Below are 18,352 nucleotides of genomic sequence, written 5' to 3'. Positions count from 1 at the left end.
ACCAAGACTGTGGCCCCCAAATCAATCAGCATTTATGGCTCCAGCTGCTTGCACCAATGACAGGGAATGTCCTCTAACAGTGCTGGGGCACAAAGTTACCTTGCACAGGTCATCTGACAGGGCCTTGTTCTTTCTGTGCTTCCTGTGTTTCTCCTTACCTTCCACTTGGAATTTTTACAGCATTTCTTTTTCTTTCCCCTTAATCTGTGCTGAAATGTGTTTCTCTTCCAAGATTCAGTTTCTTCAGTGATTCTGTCAAGCCTTTCCTCAGAAGCTTTTATCATGGAATTCAGTGTCAATTTCAGCAATTTTGGTGATTTTCTGTGAGATTTATGCAAGTGTCCTGTTCATTGGGCACCATTTAGGAAGGTACAAAAGAGAACAAGGATGTTCTTTATGTCAGTTCACTAGTGGAATATTCATGGACAGAGAGAGTGATTAGCTGAATCTACATCTACCCCTGACCTGAAAGTGCAACAGGTCATTTGGGGAGAAATTACAGACCAATTTCTCCTTCTACCAGCCTGTATTCAAATGTAAAGTAAATAGAGCAGGGTGAGAATGTCAGTGTTCAGCTCTGGAAGTGCCTTATTAAGGTGTTCTGAAAGTAATGGAGATAAAATCTGGGTGGGCATTCCTAATTTCCAGACACTCATTGTCAATTTCATTGACTCTGAAAGCAGCAGAGATGTGCACATCATACCTTATCAATCCATTTGGGGATGTTTTAGGTTCAGATTCTCTGAGGCTTCAGATTTTTAGATCTCTAGACAATGCTTCCAGGAATCTAAATAGCTTTCAGAAATTAAACTTTTTTCCTTTTTTCCTCAGTCTTTGCACTCATGTCCACCAGAAACCCTCAGTGAATGGATTCCACTCTAATCCATCTCCAAGCTGAATCTCCCAGCTGTGTTCACATTGGTGGTTCGTGTGTCTCTTCTGCACAGCGCAATTTTAAAATCTTCGTTCCTTATAATCTCTGCCCTTCCTTTTCTGTTTTAGCTTGCAAATGCATGCAGATGTATCAGAAATGACACATCTAATTTCTGATGCATCAATTCCTGTCTAGCAATTTCATTTTATCCTGTTCTGATGTTATGCTAGCCTTGTATGTTTTATTCTAAGTGGACTCCTGTTTTCTTGCATGTGGAAGTTTTACAATGCAATGCTCTCATTCACCTGCTTTCATGAAACCCTTCATTAACATTAGCACAAGTAACTGTGTGATTCCCTTCTGCTTTGTAGAAGATTTGGGAAACTCAAGTCCTGCTCAGCTACAGAAAAACATACATGGTGCTTGGTAATTCCCCTAAGAGCTTAAGTTAATGGTAAACAACTGCAGCTTATTAATTTCACAGAAATTGGGAGAAAAGACATTGCAAATATTGAGGAATGTAGTGCAATATTGATGGGCATCCCTCAGTTATCCAGACAGACTGATGTCACTGGCAAAATTCCCTCTTTTCCAAAGGTTTTCATTTGCTTTGGCTGTGCTTCGTATGGCTGCAGGTCACATTTCCCTTGATTTAAGGAAGTATCTTGGCAGTTACTCTTGGTGGTATATCTTGCTAATTCTGCCCTTGGAGGAATTACTCAGTTCTGCAGTCCTTATTACATGCCCTGTTCTAAAAGATGTCTATGCTATTTTCCCTCTCTCTGTGTTTTCACACTTGTTCAACAAGGTTTTCTTTCTTAGAATATTAATCACAACATCCCAAAGGATTAAAAAATGCTTAGGTATTTTTCCCTTAGTATTTACTAAAGAAAAATAATAATTAAATAAAACCTGTATGCATGTAAATCTGGATGTAAAATACAAACAGAAATTAACTTGAGAGTTCTCCCAAAAACCTTAAGGAAAAAACCCCATTTATTCTATAAAGCCCAGAGTATTCATCTACAGTAGACAAAAATGGGCATGTTCTAGAAGAGAAAATCTGTGCAATGGTTCTGCACAGAATTCTATGCTTTCAAGCTTTTTTCCCTTCAGTGGGAAATGGCAGTGCCATTCTCTGAACTGTAATGCTCTTCTGAGCATGTTCTGCTCACCATGGCAGCTTTCTGCTCTCCCCTGGTACAGATCATCCTCCCAGCAAAGGGGGAGTGCAGCCACCACAACTCGCAGCTCCTTCCACACAGCAAGAACCTGAAGGACAGAGATGGCCTTCACCAGCTGCTGCGGGTTCTAACACTGCCACCTCTCAGCTGCCGAAAGCCTGAATTTCTGTGTTGCAGTGCGTTAGTTTATTGAGTCAAATGTTCTGTTATATAGTGGTATGTTCAAGTGTTCCCCGAGTTACTACAGTTAGTTTCTCCCCTATGTTATGCCCTCCTACCCAAGTGTCCCTCAAGGAATCCACTCCCACCTCACCAGATTTTCCCTGTCTGTCAAGACAACCCGGCCCCTTTGCCCCATCCATCAGCCCAAACCCTACCCTTTGTTCCAGAAAGTTCCCTGTCCCTCACCCTAAGATCCAATCCCTATCCCAAAGCTCTCTCTTCCCCTTGTTCTGATTTGTTGTAGCCCTCAAAACCGACCCCAAGAGTCGCTTATTGGTTACTATATGGTGTCCACCCCGTGTTTTGAAAGATTTTAAAAACCCATGCAGAGGAGTGCTGGGGGTTCTTTCAACATCTGTTCCCATTGGGCATTCTCACCTGTGAACCTTTGCCCCGCCTCTCCTGATGAATTTGCTGCACTTTACACCGCAGAAGAGCCTCCTCTGCTTCCTTCACTCGGCCCTCCAGGGGTCTCTACTGCTGGGCATTTGGCCTAGAGGTTCTGGCTCAGGCAAAACCCTAACCTAGCCAGTTCCCCACTCTTGCCATTGTCCCTGGAGCATCACAGAGCTAGCCAGGGCTGCAGAGGGCACTGACAGTGACCCATGCCCTGGCATGTCACAGCCCCCAGAGCCACGCCTGCCAGGCCACAAGCCCCAGCCCTGGTCCCCACTGCGGCCTCAGGGGCTCCTGGGCATCCTCACCCTGAGTGCAAAGGCAGCCTCAGGAGCCCCCCAGGGCGCTCTGGATCCAGGCTGCAGACACACTAAAGCCAGCACTGAAAGGGACATGGATGGGGACGGCAGCTGGATCTTCCAGTGCTCACCGCTCCTGACTACTCTCTAAGTGACCCAAACCTCATTGGCAGCACCTTGAGCACATTTACCCTGCTCGCCCCTCCTGGAACGTGGTGTTCTCACATCATGTGAGATGTGAGGATGCAGGGAGTGACCAGCTCCCAGCTGCTCTGCTACCCTGGCCTTACTTTCTGTTTGCCAGCCATGAACTTAACGGATATACTCCTGAGAAACCTAGCACAACATTTGCCTCTCAGGAGCTCTGTGGCAAAAAAACTCCACTAATCCCTAGTTTTTGCACAGAGAAGGAGGTCCTGACATAAGGCACAGGCACAGGCAGGGCTCTGGCATACGAATTCCTGAGCCGCAGGATTCCACCCATTGTTGTTCCTAGCTACTTTGCTGATATTTTAGAGCCAGTTCTGGACAAGACCTGCTGCTGCCAGGGTAGGAAAATTTGGAGAAAAACAGGTGCAGGAGACCACCAAAAAAAACCAAGGGGGGAAACCCTTAGGAACACAGAGCACAACAGAAGTCCTTGGAGATGGGTCAATAGAAAATGCCAGCAGCAGTGAGCAGAGCCCGATTTTGCTCACTGCCACCCCAGGGGCTCCTAAGCCCCGGTGGCTTTCTGCCTGCTTCTGGCCCCTGGCCACCATGGCCCACTGCACTCGCTCTGAGTCACCTACAGCATGCCTGGTGCCTCTTGATTTGCTGACCCTGGCATGTGAGGCTCACTGAGGGAAAGGTGGCTGTCCCAATGCTGAGGGCACACGTGGCTCACTGAGCAGACTTTAGGCTTCCCCAGCAGCTTGCAGGTGCCTTAGGTGTCATGTTACAGTGCTTGTGCTCCTGCCTCTTCCTGTCCCTCTTCTCACCCTCAGCCAACCTGCACCCTCTGACCTACCTTCAGTAAACCCTGTTGCATCAGACACGGTGTCAAGAGCCCTCCTTCGGCTGCCGGTCGAGCGCACATTACACCCTCCGGGCCTGGGAGCAAGGTGGGCTGGGAGAGCTGGTCTCTCAGACCAAGAGGGAGCGGCTCTCCACAGCACCTGCCCATGGACCTTCCCCGCACCAAATAAAATCATCTCCAAGCTTAGCTAGTAAGCTAGTAAGGTATAAACCATTAATTGCCTGGAAATCTGGCACTAGTCTCTAAGTGCCATTAGGTTTCTTTATTGCTAATCTAGCAGTATTCAATTCTGACTTTTATTCTTTTAATAATCCTGATGTCAGGGATTTATTGATTGTTGGTTCTATTTCTTTCCTAGCTTCTAATCTTCAAGGGTATTGCTTTCTGACTACTGGCTCAACTCTTGTGTGTAGCTCAATTTTCACAGGGTCTGCTCGTTTTGATTTTCCTGGGCTATCAGTATCCCATACTCTGGGGTATACCTGATTCAATACTTGCTCTAAATAGTTCTTCTTGTTTGTTGGTCTTGTGTCAATTGTCAGTCCTACTGCTAAAACTTCTCATTTGTCTTCAGGTACCTTCCATGTTAGTTTTCTTTCTCTAAACGGAACTCTTGCTTCTAAATTTTCAAGCAAATCCATGCCTAGGACAGATTTGAGTGAGTTTGGTAAATAAAGAAACTGATGTATTCCCATTTTCTTCTTGATTTTACATTGAAGTGGTTGCAGGAAGAATGCCTTTTCTGGCTCCTATTGCTGGCAGATAGTTTTCACTTTTGGGTATCAGTGCTTGATTCACGTGTGAAAATGTGTCTCCACATTTAGTTAAAAATTCAACTTCTTTATATTCTTTAGCTGTATTTTAACCGGTAACCTGCTAGGGCAAGAACTGCCAGTCTCGGTCATTCCTGGTATCTGGTGAACATTGCACAGCAGCCGGCATCGTTCGCGTCCCACAAAGGGCTTACGATAGGACACAGCTTGTCTACTGTGCCTTGTAAGGCTCCACTAGCAATTTGTCCCTGCACACGTGCTCTGGCTGCCTTGATCGCCAACTCTTTTGCTGCTTTGGTTAGCTCTGTCAACATGAAATCAGGATCACCTCAGCCTGGCTCTTGACTCGTGACTACGAACTCCAATCTTTTTGCTACTTTGCTAGGGTTTTCTCTATCCATTTTAACGTTTTCCCACCAACTGTTCAGGGCACTAGTAGAAAAGCAGATGTTCACCCACATGGCTTCTCCTGGGGGACTCAAGTCTTGCCTTAAGGGGGTGACTAAAGGCAAAGCTTTCTTGGTTTTATTCCGTGTGTTGCTTGTCACTGAGGCTATCTGAAATCGTCCCCTCACCTGGATTATTCATCTCATCCTCACTGCCATTTGGCTTTCATTCAGGGGGCAGAGTGGTTGCCTGAGGGGGAGTGTACCCGAGCTGGCCTGGGCTAACTCGGCTGTAAATCTTGGACACCTAGAACACAATCTTCCTGGGGCATTTCAGCCATGTTCAAACATCTCTGCCCTATGCTGAATGCTGAATGACATCTCTTTCTTTTCTGCCTCTTATCTCTTTCCAAAGTAAGGACTAAAAGTCCTGTGGGGCCAAATCAAAGCCACAATTTTTTGTGGCACTCAGATTTATTCTTCAGGGTAAAAGCCATGTCTGCATATATATCACCGGATCTCATTTTTCTTCTTGTCTTAAAAATAACATCAACTGTAACAATGGATCATAACGTTCCATTAGGGGGTCACATTTCACCACTTTCTAATTGATACTCAGCCTACCATTGGGTAAGAGTATTTCATCAGGTGACCTTACATGAAAAATTACCCTCTGGGATTCCTCCCAAAGCTTTCTCATCTGCTAAATTACATTCTAGTGGACTCTTTTTAATACCATCATTACTTCTTGTGTTATTCATTCTTCATGCTATCTAAATTTCCAGTCTTAGCAGGATGTATTAGTACTTCTCGTTTCCTTCTCTTTATCCTCTGTATACTACACTTAACATGCACGGGCTGTCTCTGAGTCACCCAGCACCAATATTCTTTTTTATAGTCCTAACAAGCAGTGAAAACAAAAGGATTCCCCGTTCCACACAATCTACAAGGAATTGGGGTATGATCGGACATACAACGAGTTTCTGAAAACACTGCCTAAAGTCCTACTCAGGAGTATATACTCATGTAAACCTAGAGGTCAAAACCCTTGACTTTTGATGTAGTGTCTAAAAGCTTGGGTGACTGCTCAATGTTCTTCGATCACTTCTCAAACTCAGACGGGCTTGGTGCTGTGCCCATTTCCCTGGGGTGTTCCGGTTTGTGTTTATTTATCAGTTATCGTAGAATGGTTTGTTTTCATGTACCCCGTCTTTTCCCCAAGTTGGTTTACCCGTAGGTTTTGCCTTCCCTCAAAGCTGTCCCTCATGCCATTTCCCTTTGTTCCAGCTCCTTCCCTGCCTCTCAAGATAATCCAGCTCTTTATTCCTGAACCTTCCCTGTCACTTTTGCCTTGCACCAACCCCTGACTGCACCACCCCTTTGGAGTTCCCCTATTGCTGGAAGCCCCACTGGCTCATGTGACCTACCCTCTCCTCTCATCTGTCCTAATTAGTCCCCAGCAACTGATGGAATGCCCTCGCTCCTCCCCTGCAGATTCCTTATTGCTCAGTCGTTTGTATCCACCCCCTGAGTTGTATGTACCCCAATAAAATCCCCTGCACAGAAGTGCTGGCGACTCTCTCAGGCTGAATCCATCCCTTGGGATAAACCTTTGCCTTTGGAACCTAACAACAGAGGAGCCTCCTCCTTCTCTTTGGCCTGCTCCGTGATGCAGTGAGTAGATCCTGAACCACTGAGCAGTGGCTCACCAGGGTTAGCCGCGGGCAGAACCCACGCCTTGGCCATTCCCCACTCCCGGCGCAGCGCCGCAGTTTTCCCAAGAGCCAGCCCGGGCTCCGCTGGGCTGCGTCCATGGGGAACCCGTCCCAGTGCCTGACCGCGCTCTGGGTGAAAAACCTTTTCCTGATACGGAAATGAAACCTGCCCCGTCCCAGCTCCCTGCCCTTTCCTCCAGTCCTGTCACTGGTCCCAACAGTGACGAGAGCTGCAGCAGCCCCTCTGATTCCCCTCAGGAGGATGTTGAAGACCACAACGACGCCCTTTACTCTCCTCCAGGCTGAACAAAGTGGCCTCAGCTGCATCTTGGGCTTCCCCTCCAGGCCACAGTCCATCCTTGCAGTCTTCTTTTGCATTCTGGCTAATGGTTTCATAACTTTTGATACTGTGCTGCCCAAAACTGCGCCCGTCGGCTTTCAGCACGTCTCTTGGCTGCTGCTACAGGGTGTGGGCACCATCATCAGAGACACAGAAGAGCTTCTCCTCCCAGAGTTATCCTTATCCTCTGCACTTCCACGTGTCTGCCTTGATGTTCACTGGGGAATTTCCCACTTTGTGGCCGCTCAATGCTGTGCTCAGCAAGGACACAGTTTGGTTGGGACGTGAGCTGCCAGAGCAAGACATGCAGCAACGGAAGCTGAGAATAGCAGAGACTGGGCAGATTCTGGTTTTTTCCAGAATGTGGGAAAGAGAGTGAGAAAAGCACAAGGAAATTTACGAGTGTTAACTTTGCAATCTAATTGTCCTGGGAAACTCAGCAATGGATGGTGCTCTGGTGCTACTGCCAATGCCTTCCATGAGAAAAATTCATTTCAGGATGGAGCAACATCATCTGACAGAGACCAAGTGTGCCAGCAGTTGCTCCAGGTGCTCCTGCCATCAGCCCCTGCAGGTAGGAGCACAGCCCCCCATGCACGAGGCCTTTGGCTCCTTCTGGCACAGAAGCCCCTCAGGGGCACAGGTCTCTGGGGCAGGAGACAGGCACCAGCGCTGCCAGGGCTCGGGGAGTGGCAGGTCTGCTTGGCCGGGGACTCTGCCACACCTGCTGATGTCAGCGCTCCCCGGGCCCCAGGCCTGAGAGCAGCGATGGCGCCCGGGCCCACACGTTCCTTGTGCGTGTCACACCGGCGGGTTTAGGACGGCCACCAGCCGGGACGTGTCCCGAGGAGGCCGTGCCAGCTTCCCTGCAAGGCCCCGTGCCCTTCCCAGAACGGCTGCGACGGCAGCCCTGGGGGCTCCTTCTGCTGCCCTGAGCCCACAGAGCAGGGCATCGTTCGCTGATGCTCTGAGCCCTTGCTAAAGATCCGGTCGGCCTGCCTTAGACTCCTGGGGCCAGCCATTCCTTCCAACCTGGGCCACTTTGGGTGGGCTGGGCCTGGCCCCATGGCAGGCGGCAGTGTGTGCAAGGGCCCTTGGTGACACGGCGCCGCACAGTCATTGTGACATGGAACCGGGTGTCCAAGGGCCCTCTGTGACACCTGGTGACATAGGAGCTGGCGCTGACAAGAGCACGCCACAGTGCTCAGAGCAGGCGACAGGACGGGACAGAGCGGTGCCGTGAGGAGCCCCCGCACAGCACGCTCGTTCGCGTCCCACCTGGAGCTTTTCTGAAGCCTTGTGTCTGCAGCTGAGCTCGAGGCCAGACCACAAGGCCTTGCTGACCCGTGGTCTCCCTGAGGCTTCTCTTCTGCAAGTGCCCTTGAGGTCAGACCACAAGTCCTTGGCAGGAGTCTCCTGTCTTTGTGGCAGGAGCCCTTGAGACCGAGTGCAGGACTTGCTGTCCTGTAGCCTTCCTGAGGCTTCTTACTTGAAGGTGCCTTCCAGGCACCATTGCACGACTTGGTGACTTGGAGCTTTTGCAGGGCATCTCTCCTGCAAATAGCCACCAATCCAGTCAGAGACATGGAGCAGAGACCCCCGAGAGTGCCCGAGCTGGCCTGGGTCGAGGAGGAGGAAGAAGGCCCTGGAGCTGCCCCGGCCCAGCAGACTGAAGAGGTGGTGCCCTTCCAGCCACCGCAGGAGGGTGAGTGGCAGAGCTGGGCCACAGGACTGGTGCCTGCTGCCAGCTTGGCCCCACACCGTGCCATGCTGTGCTGTGCCATGCTATGCCCTGGGGACATGCCTATGGACAGGACGGAAGAGGGGCCGGGCAGACACCCCGCAGTGGCCGTGCTCCATCCCCTGGGGCATCCCGGGCCTCTCCCTGCCTGGGGAGCGCAGGGCTGGCCCGTGTTCTCCGGCCTCTCCCGCAGCCCCTCATCTCTGGCTGCGCTCGCTCTTTGCCAGATGCAGCCCTGGAGCGCAAACAAGAGCAGGAGTCCAGCCGTGGCCGCTTCCGCAGAACAGCGCAGGTACCTGCAGCCACCCCCACCTGGGCTGGGCCTGCTGTCCCTGCTCAGCCCAGCACCGTGTGTGCAGCGCTCCATGCAACATCCCCGGCTTCTTGCCCTTCTCCTACAGTTCGTTTGCAACTTCCTCAAGAGAGTTAAAGAGGAGGAAGAGACCATCGCCACGGGCGTAGGCCTCAGACCATACTCGCCCGTCTTCCTAAGCAAGACCAGTGCTGCCCTGCTGTCTACGCTTGTGGAGGAAGATTTTTACACTCCAAAGCAAGTAAGCAGCCTGTGGCCAGGCTTTGGTCCTCCCAGCAATTGCTTGGCCTCCCCAGCCATGCATGCTGCTCACTGTGAGCCTTTCAGGCCACATGGCAGTGGGCTGGGAAGGGAAGCACTCCTCTGGGGAAGCTGGGAACATTGCTCCCTCTGGCAGCTTTCCAAGTCTCCCCGTGCCTTCTCCAGGTGCCTGCCATGGTGAGCTACATCCACCAGTGGCTCATGGCCAATGATTCTGCTGAGCACAGGCTGGACAAGACCCTGCTGCATCTCACCGAAGCACAGCCAAATGACGCAGTCATCACGCTCCTGCGTGTGGCCCCGTCCTGTGACAGGTATGGGGCCCACCTGCCCACAGGGCTCAGGCCTCCCCAGCCCATCACCCTGTACGGCCTGCCCCAGGTGTCTGAGCAACAGAGAATTCCAGAGCCCTCTGGCTGCTCCCTTTCCCAGCCCTGCCATGTCAGCCCCTCAGCCAGCTGCCATGCTCCCTTGCCGCCTCTCAGGGCTCTGTCCCCACAGGGCTGGGCTGTCTGGCTGCTGCTGCCAGGGGGGCAGTGGGCACAGGCAGAAATGGCAGCCAGGTCAGCTGCCCCCGCTGCTGTGTCTGAGACCCCCCCTGAGACACAGCTCTAACCCCGCAGAGCTGCCATGGCCATGTGGAAGACCATCATGGGCTCAGCCAGGACTGTGGAGCTGGCACAGCTGATCCTCCTGGATGTGCTGGGGAGCTGGCCAGAGTACAGCACCTGCACCTCCGATGGGGACGAAACGGGTGTCTTTGCCCTGGCTGTGAGTTCCTGCAACTGGCCTTTGCAGGCCCCAAGGCTGCCTCTCCAGCAGCTCTCCATCCTCCTTCCCTCGCTGCATCTCCCTGCCTCAGGCACTGGCCTGAAACCTGGCCCAGGGGCAGCTTCAGGCCCACCAGGCCCCGTGCTCCCCCTGCCAAGGTCTCTCCTGGCCTCTCCCTGCCACGCTCGGGCCCAGCCACACGCACACCTCGGCACTGAGCGCTGTCTCGGGGGGCTTTGTCCTTTGCAGGCAACTGTGGTGATGTGGAAGATCCTCCAGGTGCCCTGTCTCCCACGGATCTTGAAGGTGTATTTCCCCCGCCTATTTGTGCATCTGCTATTCCAAGTGTTCTTCAGCACTCTGGATATGCCAGAGGCAGTGGACACCTTCTGGAAGGGATGCCAGGAAGAGCACGGCCTTGCCACCAGCCCCAACAGGTGCCCCATGCCACTCCTCCAGTCCCTGCCACGTGGCCTGCCAAGGAGCCAGTGCTGCCGCTGTGACCTGGGCTTTGCTCTGCACACAGGTTTGCAGTGCGCACCCTCAAGTCCCTGCTCTGCCTTCTCCGCTGCGAGGATGTGGTGGTGGCAATGGAGCGCAGGTGTGCCTGGGACACGCTGCTCTCTCTTGACACTCACCACTTTGCCGTGGCTCTGCTTGCCAGGTGAGACCCCCTTCTCCCCACTGCCTCTGACATTGCTGCTCTGTGCCCAGGTGCCTCACAAAGTGTCCGTGGTGGCCATGGGCCAGAGGGCCTTGTCACTAAAGGAACGGCCAAGCAGACTGGAAAAGGCTGGCAGAGGACGGTGCCCATGAGCAACCAACTGCCAAATGGCCCACGTCCCCTTGCTGGAAGGGTGCTGGGGAAAGATGAGAACTGGATGAGTCACGCCTGGGAGAGGTTTGCCTCACTGGCTCGGGGTCTTGTTTCCTTTTTCCCCTCTTCAGAGAAATTCGCCGCTTAGCCATCCACTTTTGTTCTGCAATTGCATTCTACCTGCTCGCCCTGCTCGGCAAAGAGATGCCATACTGGGATTTCCCTGCCCTGGCATTCCTTGTGGAGGTGAGCCTCAAGGCCAGCGCTGCCCGGCTGAGCCGCCTCCCAGCCCTCTGGCCTCTCGCAGCCACAGCTGCCAGGACAGTGCCCGTGCCCTGTGCTGCTGCCTGGGCCCGGCCCTGTGCGCTTCTGGCGCTTCCCGGCTCCCCTGTCACTGCCCTGTGCCTTTCAGGTCCTCGAGTGCCTGGACTTGAGGGAATGCAGTGACAGCGTTCTGGAGATCCTGGCACAGAACCTGCAGAGCGAGCACATGGCTAGGCGTTACTTGGCACTCCGAGGCCTCGTAGTGCTGGGCAAGAATCCCTTGATGGTGAGAAGGGACAGTGGCTGAAGCCGTGCAGGCAGCGTGGGGCTGGGCAACACTGTCGCTTGGCCTTGCATGGGCTTCGGCCACTAGGGCAGCTGCTCCCAGCTCTCCTGCCTCCCGCTCCAGCTGCCCCAGAGCTTCGGGACAGGCCTTTGGCCTCTGGGCCCTGCGGCCTTTCACAGGGCGGCCTTTCACAAAGTGGTGTTCCACACAGGCCGAAAAAATGCAGAACCTGACTGAAAGTCTTGTGGAGCTCCTGGAGGAAAATGACAGCGACATGATCAGGATGAGCATTCTTCTCCTGAGATATTTGCTCCTGGATAATGGTGCCCCAATAGCCACCCCCATTGCCCTGCAGCTGGCTGAGGCGCTCCTGCCACTCTTTGACAGCGTAAGGCCCTGTGCCCACAGCCACGGCCACTGGCTGCTGCCCGGACACTTGGTGCCCTGTGCAGATGCACGCCTGTGCCCTGGAGGGCCTGAAGCAGCTGATGCTCAGGTCTTTTGCCCTTTCCTTTCATCCAGGATGATATCCAGGTGCAGCTGAGCTCCATGGCTGTCTTTCAAGAGATGCTGGACTTATTAACAGAAGAGGGAAGAAAGGCCCTCAAGTCCCACGTGCGCCAGAGCCTGCTCCCTCTCTACTTCCACTGCCATGATGAGAATCAGATTGTTGCTGAGGTGAGCACTTGTGGCCAGCTGCCGTCCCCCTGGCAGGGGCTTGGGCTGCCTCCTGCCCTGGCACCTTGCAGGCTGCAGCCTCCTCCAGCCTGTGCTACTGGGATGGTCCTGTGCCCTGGACTGTGGGGCCATCTGTGCCTCTCTGTTGCTCTCCAGGCCTCCCGGGAAACGCTGCATTCCTCAGCCAGATTCCTGAAGAGGAGGGATATTGAACAAATGCTACACGTGGATCAGAGCTTTGGCGAGTGCCTGGTAAGAGCAGCCGAGAAGCCCCAGCCTCAGCATGGCGAAGGACGCTGAGGGCGGTGCTCAGCGTGGGGGACGGGCAGCTGTGCCCGCTGCTGCACCCAGAGGTCGCGCGGGCTCTTCTCCAGGCTCCCGCAGGCCCGAGTCGGGTGCCCTGGGAGTCCGAGCCCGGCGGGGCTGCGGGGCGGCACTGCGGCTCCCCGGGCAGCAGCCGGCCCTCTGCCCCCTGCCCTCGGGAGCCCTTGGCCAGCGGCTGCTGGCCGCGCCTCAGGGCTGTGCGGGCAGGGGAGGCCGGCGCTGGGCGCAGACAGCGCCCCGCCCAGGGGCTGAGCCCGCGCCAACCCTTCCCTCCTGCTGCTCTCTGCAGCTGGCAGAGGACAGGAGTCGAGCGGCCGAGCAGCTGCGCCAGGCCCTGCGCTACCTGCAGAGCCCACAGGAGCCCCTGCGAGAGGCGGCCGTCAGGTTCATGGGTGAGTCCCGTGCCGGGCTCCCTCCCCGGCCCGCCGCAGCTCGGCCCCGGCCCCGCCTGCTGCCCCCGGCAGCTCCAGCCGGGCCCGGCGCCGTGGAGCCCTGCCTGGCCTGGGCATTGCTGCTGCCGCCCTCTGGCAGCCGTGCCCTGGGGCGGCAGCGTGCGGCAAGGGCCCGGGCTGAGCCCTGCCGGGCCAGCAGCCCGTGTGGCCACAGCGCCGGCAGCGCCGCTGGCAGGGAGCTGTGCCGCTGGGGCCGTGACAGGCTCTGTGTTCACAGGCATGGCCGGGCGGCACCTGAGGGGGCAGCAGCAAGAGCTGCAGCTGATCTGCACTGGTGAGTGTGTGAGGGCAGCCGGCTGACCGCGGGGGCTGGAGGGGGCAGCTGCAAGCCCTGCCCCGGCTGCGGAGGGCTCCGCTCCCGTGGACAGAGCACACAGAGATTTCAGGGCTACGTGTGGCATTCGTGGCCAGCACCTTCGGGCTGATCCCCTTGCTCCCTTCTCCCTGCGGGCCTTGGCAAGAGCCGGCCGGGATAGCGCCGGCAGGGGCTCTCCTCGGCTCCCTGCACATGCGGGATCCGACCTTGCCTCTTTTCCGCTCTCTTGCAGCCCTTGAAGAAATGGCATGTGACAGCAGTCCTGCAATCAGAGATGCTGCAGTTGAATTTTCTTTAGTTCTCCGGGCCCTACAGAGAGCTCCCTACTCCCCATGGCGTAAGCTGCGAGATCGATTCCGCAGTGCATGGAGGAAACGGCCTCGTCTGTGCAGCACTGCCGTGCTGTTCTGCTGGAGCTCCGCAGAGAGATGATCTGAAAGACTCTGTCTGCTGGGGCCATTTAAGCCAGCAGGGATTTGTGTTTTTTCTTCAAGATCTTTCTGTTTGTATTTTCGTTTTTTGTTGAGTATAGAATATCATAGAATAGAATAGAATATCTTCCAATACACAGAGTGCCAGGATCTTTCTTTTCCTGCACAGGGTCTGTAGGGCATATGGGGAGAGGGGGAAATAGGTGCTTGTGCTCAGCCAGCTGTCCGGGCGTGCAGTGTCGCAGGGAAAATGGCCAGAAGCCCCTTGGCCTTTGGTGGTTCTGCTGAAGCCTTTGTGCTGCTGACAGAGCGGCTGGGCAGGGGCCAGAGCTGCGGGGATCCCTGCCAGAGCGGTGCCTGGCAATGGCCACAAGCCCTGTGCCGGGGAGGAAGGGCCATCCGTGTCCTCCTGCCCATGCGCTGCTGGCTGCCTTGCTGAGGGCTCTCAGGTGCCTCTGGATGGGGCTCCTCTGGAGCTGCTGTGGGGCTGCGGCGCTGCTGCCGGCAAGCTTGGCCAGGCTGGGGGAGACCCTGAGGGGCTGGGGCGCTGCTAAGCCCTGAGCAATTGGCTGGCAGAGGCCATAGGCAGCCCCCTGGCAGCCGCCTCGATCCTGACAGCCGGCTGCTCTGGCGCTCCCAGGTTTGTGGCCGGTTGGAGGGACCCCCTGGGATCAGGCGTGGAACCCTGGTCCTGGCCTTTCAGGGCTGTGAGGCCAGCTGTTGTGGGGCTGGGCATGTGCCCTCCCTGGGCTCCAGACTGGAGGCCCCGTGCCCCTCAGCCTTAGGCATTGAGCTCCACTGTCTGATATCCAAGTCTTGTTCCTATTGCTGTGGGGGAGGCCGAGCTCTGTGGCTTTAGGCCCCATTGAGCCAGAAGAGCAGCAGCTTTGAGCCCACAGGGGCCACAGAAAGGCCCTCTTGGACCACGGGCATTCCTGTCCTTCCCAAGGCAGGGACACATGAGAGTGCAGCGGGCACCTTCAGGGTGCCACGCTGGCTTTGCACTGGGCCACCTCCCTGTGCTGTGCTCGGCTGGCTCTTTGCTTTGCTGCTCTCGGCCTTGTGTCGTCGTACTCCTCTGGCTGCCTGCAGCCAGGGGCACCCCTATCAGGAGGGTGAAAGGCCCCGTCTCCAACATGTCAAGGGGGAAACGGAGCTCTCCCAGCTCTCAGCCCACGCTGTAAGCAGAGCGGAGCCTTTTCCAAGCCCCGGTGGCTTTCTGCCGGCTTCTGGCCCCTGGCCACCATGACCCACTGCACTCGCTCTGAGTCACCTACAGCATGCCTGGTGCCTCTTGATTTGCTGACCCTGGCATGTGAGGCTCACTGAGGGAAAGGTGGCTGTCCCAATGCTGAGGGCACACGTGGCTCACTGAGCAGACTTGAGGCTTCCCCAGCAGCTTGCAGGTGCCTTATGTGTCATGTTACAGTGCTTGTGCTCCTGCCTCTTCCTGTCCCTCTTCTCACCCTCAGCCAACCTGCACCCTCTGTCCTACCTTCAGTAAACCCTGTTGCATCAGACACGGTGTCAAGAGCCCTCCTTCGGCTGCCGGTCGAGCGCACATTACACCCTCCGGGCCTGGGAGCAAGGTGGGCTGGGAGAGCTGTTCTCTCAGACCAAGAGGGAGCGGCTCTCCACAGCACCTGCCCATGGACCTTCCCCGCACCAAATAAAATCATCTCCAAGCTTAGCTAGTAAGCTAGTAAGGTATAAACCATTAATTGCCTGGAAATCTGGCACTAGTCTCTAAGTGCCATTAGGTTTCTTTATTGCTAATCTAGCAGTATTCAATTCTGACTTTTATTCTTTTAATAATCCTGATGTCAGGGATTTATTGATTGTTGGTTCTATTTCTTTCCTAGCTTCTAATCTTCAAGGGTATTGCTTTCTGACTACTGGCTCAACTCTTGTGTGTAGCTCAATTTTCACAGGGTCTGCTCGTTTTGATTTTCCTGGGCTATCAGTATCCCATACTCTGGGGTATACCTGATTCAATACTTGCTCTAAATAGTTCTTCTTGTTTGTTGGTCTTGTGTCAATTGTCAGTCCTACTGCTAAAACTTCTCATTTGTTTTCAGGTACCTTCCATGTTAGTTTTCTTTCTCTAAACGGAACTCTTGCTTCTAAATTTTCAAGCAAATCCATGCCTAGGACAGATTTGAGTGAGTTTGGTAAATAAAGAAACTGATGTATTCCCATTTTCTTCTTGATTTTACATTGAAGTGGTTGCAGGAAGAATGCCTTTTCTGGCTCCTATTGCTGGCAGATAGTTTTCACTTTTGGGTATCAGTGCTTGATTCACGTGTGAAAATGTGTCTCCACATTTAGTTAAAAATTCAACTTCTTTATTATTCTTTAGCTGTATTTTAACCGGTAACCTGCTAGGGCAAGAACTGCCAGTCTCGGTCATTCCTGGTATCTGGTGAACATTGCACAGCAGCCGGCATCGTTCGCGTCCCACAAAGGGCTTACGATAGGACACAGCTTGTCTACTGTGCCTTGTAAGGCTCCACCAGCAATTTGTCCCTGCACACGTGCTCTGGCTGCCTTGATCGCCAACTCTTTTGCTGCTTTGGTTAGCTCTGTCAACATGAAATCAGGATCACCTCAGCCTGGCTCTTGACTCGTGACTACGAACTCCAATCTTTTTGCTACTTTGCTAGGGTTTTCTCTATCCATTTTAACTTTTTCCCACGAGCATCCCAGGCTCCGCTGGGCTGCGTCCATGGGGAACCCGTCCCAGTTGCTGACTCTGCTCTGGGTGAAAAGCGTTTTCCTAATACGGAAATGAAACCTGCCCCATCCCAGCTCCCTGCCCTTTCCTCGAGTCCTGTCACTGGTCCCAACAGCGAGCTCGGTCCTTGAGTGGCCATTAATTGTAAACATCCAACATGGGCCAATCACAGGTGCACCTGTTGCATTTCACAGCAGCAGATAACCATTGTTTACATTTTGTTACTGAGGCCACAGCTTCTGAGAAAGGGAAAAAATCCCAAAGAAAGGATTTTTCACAAAAGATGTCTGTGACACCAGGGATTTCTTAGTTCGTTGTCACCAGAAATGGGTCAGGGAAAAAGTAAGTTCCTTGACCCAGGGGCTGCGGATTGTGTGAGTAATTCACAGCAGTTTGAGGTATCTAGGAACTGTGAGGTGGGTTCTCAGGGGGAGAGCATTCCTCAGGACAGCCCACTGGGGATGATGATACGGTTTGGAGATGAATGGGAATCCCAAAGGAGAAAAAGTAAACAGAAAATAATTAAGTATTACATGTTTAAATGGAAAAAGGAAATGATCCGGAAAGATAATTTTTATTGGTCTAAGTTCGGATCATTTGAGGATTATATTTGCCAGGCTCTAAATATATATGTGAATTCAAAAGACCCTGTTAATCAGGAGGAGAGTGAAAATACTGCCTTTTGGAGTCCTGAGGGGAGAAGTAGGTCTGTTGTTCAGAGGCAGGACAGGGCACTTCAGGAGTTATTGAGAGGAACACAAAGGGTGTATGTGAACAGAGATAAGAAAAAGCAGAAAGCAGATGCCAGAATTTTGGTAGCAGCAGTTAAAGAAATGCAGGCAGCTTTGAATACAGAAAAATCCACAGAGAAAAACAAAGAGCAGATGTCAAGATCTATCTTTAGGAACACAAGACCTGTGTGTTTTTCCGACCACAAGAAAGAGCACCTAAAAAAATTCTTGCCCTACCTTAAAGGGTGCAGGTCCTACCTGTTTTTACTATCATAAAAAGGGGCACAGACAAAAAAAGTTGCAGGAAGAAAGAGCAAGATGAGGAAACTTTTATGGAGGTCAGGGGCTCTGTTTAATGAAGGGGACTGAAAAACACCACCAGAAGTGTGTTGATAAGTTATATTCTTAGTCAATACAGGAGTTTCTCAGTCGACAATGACAAAATTACCCCAGGGATGTGAGATAAGTTGTGAGCAAGTTCCAGTAGTTAGAATTACAAGAGAGGCTTTTCCAGTTCCTGTAATTAAAGGGGTACAAATTTAAACAGACGACAAATTTGGAGTAAAGGATTTATTGTTGATACCAGAAGCGGAGAATAATTTATTAAGCAGAGATCTAATATTAGCCTTAAATTTACAGATAAAACCCTGGGAAGGAAAACTAAAAAATTATTCTTTAACTGAAGAAGATAATCTGGAAATTAATGATATGGGTTGTCATTTGAGTGAAGTGGGGAAGAGCTTGGGGTAAAGGAATCTGGTCCCCTTAGTCCCTCCTGGTCAGCACAAGCCTGTGAACTTTATGCATTACTCCGTGCATTATTCATACTAAAAGAGCAAGAAGGGACTATTTATAAAGACTCCAAATATGCTTTTAGTGTAGTACGTACTTTTAGAAAAAATTGGAAGGAAAGGGGACTTATAAACACTCAAGGGAAAGGGTTAGTACACGGGGAATTGATAATTCAGATACTTGAAGCTTTAAAAAGCTCAAAGAAAATAGCAGTAGTTCATGCAAAGGGACATC

The sequence above is a fragment of the Ammospiza caudacuta genome, chromosome 22, assembly GCF_027887145.1.
Source record: "Ammospiza caudacuta isolate bAmmCau1 chromosome 22, bAmmCau1.pri, whole genome shotgun sequence".
Lineage (NCBI taxonomy): Eukaryota > Metazoa > Chordata > Aves > Passeriformes > Passerellidae > Ammospiza > Ammospiza caudacuta.
This window is presented reverse-complemented; position numbering follows the sequence as displayed.